The sequence below is a fragment of the Macrotis lagotis genome, chromosome 3 (assembly GCF_037893015.1).
Source record: "Macrotis lagotis isolate mMagLag1 chromosome 3, bilby.v1.9.chrom.fasta, whole genome shotgun sequence".
NCBI lineage: Eukaryota > Metazoa > Chordata > Mammalia > Peramelemorphia > Peramelidae > Macrotis > Macrotis lagotis.
This window is the reverse complement of record NC_133660.1, coordinates 253,720,849-253,726,848: the sequence shown is the minus strand read 5'-3', so window position 1 is coordinate 253,726,848 and position 6,000 is coordinate 253,720,849.

The window sequence follows — 6,000 nt, the reverse complement described above, 5'->3', positions numbered from 1 at the left end:
TTTGGTAAAACTAGTACAACACAAAATAGAATTGCAGCATTTATTTAAATCAACCCAACTATCCTTTATATTATGAAGGTTTAAGTGAAATAAGAGGTAATAATCTTTTTTGAAAATCATTATAACAGATCTTTCCAAAGAAAGGATCCATCTTTTGAGGTACATGTGGAAAGCACATTGATTCTGGGATCAGAGCAGTTGTGTTCAAATCCTACTTCATATGCTTATTAGGCAAGTAATTTGGCAAGCTAACTTAAATTCGCTCAGTTTTAATTTTTTCGATTGGATATAACAGATATAATAACAGCACCTACCCCCAGGGCTAGCATGACCATTAAATGTGATCACAACATGTGTAATTTTGTTGCTTAGTTGTTTTCAGTTGTGTCTGATTCTCCATGACCCCATTTGGAGTTTTCTTGACAAAGATGCTAGTTTGCCATTTCCTTCTCCAGATCATTTTTCCAATGAAGAAACTGAGGTAAACAGAACTAAGTGATTTGACCAAGGTCACCACACTTAGTGAATTTCTGGGACTGGATTTGACCTCATGAAGAGGAGTTTCCCTGAAGTCCAGTGTTCTATCTACTGTGTCACCAAGGTGTGACCAAAATGTGTAAAGTGCTTTGCGCATCTTAGAGCAATATATAAATGCTAGGTGTTATTATCAACCATTATTTTAAATCCAAGGGAGATGAGAATGACAAGTTTTAGAAAGATTTTAGCTAGGTAAACAAGAAAAATGACTAAAGAGAGATGTGGAAGGGGGCAAGGGAGAGAAATGCATGAAAAAGTAGGAAATGGTACCCTATTAGGTTTTATTCCTTTGGTTACTGGACAGCTGGATGATATGATGGAAAACGGACCAGGAGTCTGGAAGTCACTCATCTTCCATTCAAATCTGGACTCATACATTTACTAGTTGCCGGATTCCAGGCAAGTCATTTTACTCTGTTTGCCTCAGTTTCTTCATCTGTAAAATGAACAGGCAAAGGAAATGGCAAACCACTCTATGATCTTCCCCCAAAAAGACCCGAGTGGGGTCAAAAAGAGTCAGACATGACTTGAAAACAACTGAACCACAATCTTTGTCTACTATCAGATTGCCAACAAACCTATCTTGCCCACCCCACAACTCATCCCAGTGTTAGACTTTCAAACACTGATGCAGCAGTATTTTGTAGAAGCTCCATCCATTTGGTGCCAAGAGACAATACTTTCTGCCAGGAACTGAGAACAGCAGTTGTCCAACTGGCAAGTCATCCTACCCTTCCCATTCCCCAGCGGATTGGTCTATGCTGATGGACTGTGGGCTGGCAGTGGAGGAGGAGGAGGAGGAGGAGACAGTTTTGGGAAATAGATGGGGAGAATTGTTACTCTTCTTGATTTAGCCCTTTGTTGTTTACCTTGAGTTCTATTTTAGGTAAAACTTCTTTTGTCTGATTATGATGTCACCTGATTAATTGGGGCAGGTTGGGTAGTGCAACAGTAAAGGGGGCTCTTAAACAATTGTTTGAATGCTATGATCATCTCAAATTGAGGATGAAGGTTCTAATTTTTAAAATTTTTTATTGATATTTTATTTTTCCAAATACAGTTATAAAAGTTTTTCAACATTCATCTGTATGAATATGTATATTTTTAAGTTATAAAATTTCCTTCTATCCTCCCTTTAGACCCCCCTCCCCTCAGTGAGGAACAGTCAGATTAACATTTTAGATATACATTTGTGTTAAACATGTTTATAGATTAGCCACTTTCAGTGTGAGGAATTAGGATTAAGGGATATTTCAGATTCTGAAGGGGTTTATTTGGTGTTTTTGTTTTTCTTCCTCTGATGTGGATAGCATTGTCCATAGCTGGTCTAATAGGGTCCTAGCTCTCTAAACTGCTGAGAAGAGTTGATTCTATCAAGGTTGATCATCTCATAGTGTTGTTAATGTGTACATTGTTCTTTTGGTTCTGCTCCTTTCACTTAGCATGAGATCCTGTAATTCATCCCATGCTTCTCTAGAGTTCAATAATTTATGGTTTCTTATAGAACAATAGTATTCCATAGTATTCATATAGCATAATTTATTTAACCATTCCCCAATTGATGGGCATCCCCTTGGTTTCTAATTCTTTGCCACTACAAAAAGAGTTGCTATGAATATTTTGGAACATGTGGGATACTTCCCTTTTCTTATAATTTCTTTTGGATATAGACCTAGAATTGGAATTGCTGAGTCAAAGGGAATGAAAAGTTTTATTGTTCTTTGGGCATAGTTCCATGTCGATCTCCAGAATGATTGAATCACTTCACAACTCCACCAGAAATGCATTAATGTCCCAATGCTCCCATAACCTCTCCATCGTTGATCATTTTCCCTTTTTGTCATTTTAGCCAATCTGATAGGTGTGAAGTGATACCTCATAGTTGTTTTAATTTGCATTTCTCAATTCAATAATAATTCAGAGTGTATTTTCATGTGATTATATATAGCCTTAATTTATTAATTTGAAAACTGTCAATTCATATCCTTTGACTATCAATTGGGGCTAAAGGTTCTAATTATTCAATAAACACTGATTTATAGAAATGTACTGTGTTCTAGGGACTGTGGTTGATTGAGAGTAGTAAAAAGAAAAAAAGAAACCATCTTGATCCTCAAGGAGTTTACATTCTATCTAGGGGAAAATTGCACTTTTAAATATGTAGGGAATATCTAAAGATATCTGATTGTTACATCAAGTCAAAAGATGTCTGATTGTAACACCAAGTCATTAAAGCATGCAAACAGAAGGAAAGGAAAAGGAAAATAGGTCGACTTTTTCATCAGTTCCAAACCATATCACATTTTAATTTACTTTATTTTATCAGAAATAGAACTGAGGATCTTGATTTGACAGTATCCCATTTCCATCTCCTCCTTTGATGAGATAAATTGTAAAATTCTTCACATTTTCTTCTCCTGCCATCTCTCTCATTCAGCCTTGCTTAAATTAATATAATTGTTCTTTATATTATAAAGTTTCACAGTGAATTAATAATAATGATAATTAATATTACTATAATGATTACAATGTCTCAGACACTGTGCCAAACCTTTTATAAGTAATATCTCATATAATCCTCACAACATTCCTGGGAGTTGATTGCAATTAATATTGCCATTTGACAGATGAGGAAACTTAGGCAAGTAGCATTTAACTGATTTAACCTGTATCACACAATCAGTTGTGTAAAAGGTAAGATTTGAACTCTAGTCTTCCTAACTCTAAGCACAATGATGCTAAGGAAAGGAAATGATCTTTCCAGAGAATTGCTAATTCCTCATAACATTGTGAAGCTAATGATTTCCTTTTGCCTCTAGAACAAATAAGAGCACCTCAATTTGGTATTTAAAGCTATTTATATTCTAGTTCCTTCTTCCCTTTCTTTTTCTTGTATGCTACTTCCTAATATTCTCTAGTCTAGTATGTATGTATATGGATTTCCTCACACATAACATGCCACACCCAACTTCTGTATCTTGGCATTTACCAATTTCCAAGTCAGGAAAAGATTTTTTCTTCCTCTCCTCTCAATATATCTCTCATTTCTCCAAATTTTGGTTCAACTATAGCCCACCTTTCCCCAAATTCTAATGGTGTTCTTTAGAAGATTTTATACATACACTTATGTGTATACAAATACAAACATATATATTTACATGGATATAGACATATATATATATACAACCCACAATGCATATATGTATCAGCAAGCATACACGTGAGTAGACAGTGTATTTATGTTGTTTATAATGTGCACAATTTTTATAATATATATTTTAATATATTTATTTATATTAACTACAATATATTATATTTATATATTAATTTATAATATATTTCATAACATAATATAATATATAGATATGCTTATGCACACATGCATTGTTTATTGTATATGTGTAATAATTATATATGTAACATATATACACATATAGTTTTTTCTGTTAAAATATAAGTTCTACAATGACAAAAAATAATATTTCATTTTTTCTTCAAATTCTCATTGTCTAAAGCAAAACTTTTCACATAATATGTGGTTGATAAATATTTGTGGATTGACTCAGTAGTTTCCAGCTTCCTACAGAGAGGTAAACTAATTGTTTCTTGGTAGAAAGGAATAATAGACTAAAACTTTATGTGAATTCAGCCATGGCCAGAGGAGGGGGTTACTGAACTTGGATTGGTATGAAACCAAAACTTAATTACTTAAAATGAATTAGCAAAGAAATGAAGCTAAAAGAGAATATGACCTGGTTCTGAGGACACTCACATATAAGACTAAACTTAGTAAATTCAAGATTTCTATAAACCTGCAAACTTACTTTTATTTTTAGCATCCCAAATTTAGATATGTAAGAGATTTCAGATTCCAACTGGTGCAATTCTTTCATTTCATACCTAATGAAATGTGAGTTTCATGAACACTAAGGGCTCAAGATCATGCAACTGCTAATTGTTAAAGCCAGGATATGAATCTAGGTCTTCTTCTCCCCAATCCAGCTCCTTTTGCAGTTTTATTTCCCTAAGCTCTTTCCTTTGATTTAATCATGTTGATTGGTGAGTGGGCATTTTGTTAGGCAGCATAAACATCTGGGGAAAGGAGGTTATTTCATTTTTGTCTTAACCTTCCTGGTATCCAGCATTGAACACAGCAAATGCTTAACAAATATATATTGTTGGATTGAAGAATCCAGAAGGATGTACTCTCTAACAATTTTTCCTGCCATGAAGTTGAATCTGAGTTTTCAAAGACACTAGCAGCAGAACTCAAAATCTTGCCAAGGTCAAGTTTCAAACATATCAATTCTGCCAGGCAGAAGAGACTTCAGGTATGTATTTGAACATGGGTTGTGTGACTTGGTTGAGAATAAGACAATTGAAGTCACAGAATAACATCATCAGTTTGGCTTTACTGGGGGGAAAACTTCATATATAGAGACATATGTATATACACATATATATTTCTATAGATATATAGATATGTTATCTAGATATCTAAATATATAATTTTATATTAAATATAATATCTAGATATACAGATATATAATTTATTTAATAATTTATTTTCCAACTACATGCAACAATAGCTCCCAACAATCTTTTTTCCCCAGGTTTTGAGTTCCACATTTTTTTCACTCCTTCCCTTCCCTTCTCCTTATCCCTTATAGCAAGTAATCAAATATTGGCTATACATATAAAACAATGTTAAACATAAATACAAATTAATCATGTTATGAAAGAAGAACCAAATTAAAATGGAAAAAAAAACATTAGAGAGAAAAGCAGCATCTTACAAAAAAAGGACTTAAAAACTGAGGATAGTAAGTTATGACTGGCATTTAAACACCACAGTTCTTTCTCTGAATATGGATGGTATTTTCCATCACAAGTCTTTTACAATTTTATATGATTACTGTACTGATAAAATGAACTTATCTTTCATAGTTGATCATCATCCAATGTTGCTATTAATGCGTACATTGATGTTCTGCTCATTTCACTGAGCATTGGTTCATGCACATCTTTCCAGGCTATTTTGAAGTCCCATTCTTCATGATTTCTTATAGAATAATAGTGTTCCATCACATTTATATATCACAATTTATTCAGTCATTCCCCAATTGATTGGGCATGCCCTCAATTTCCAATTCTTTTTCACTACAAAAAGAACTGCTATAAATATTTTTGCACTTGGGGATCTTTATTTATGTGGTCTCTTTTAGATATAGATCTAGTGATGATATTGTTAGATAAAAGAGGAAGCACAGTTTTATTGCCCATTTAGGTGTAAATTCAAAATGCTCTGCAGAAAAGGTGAAACAGTTCACAACTCTACCAACAGTGCATTATTGTCCCAGTTTTCCCACATTTGCTCCAATATTGATCATTTTCTATTTTAGTCATATTAGTCAAACTGATTGGTATGAGGTGGTACTTCAGAGTTATTTTAATTAGCATTTC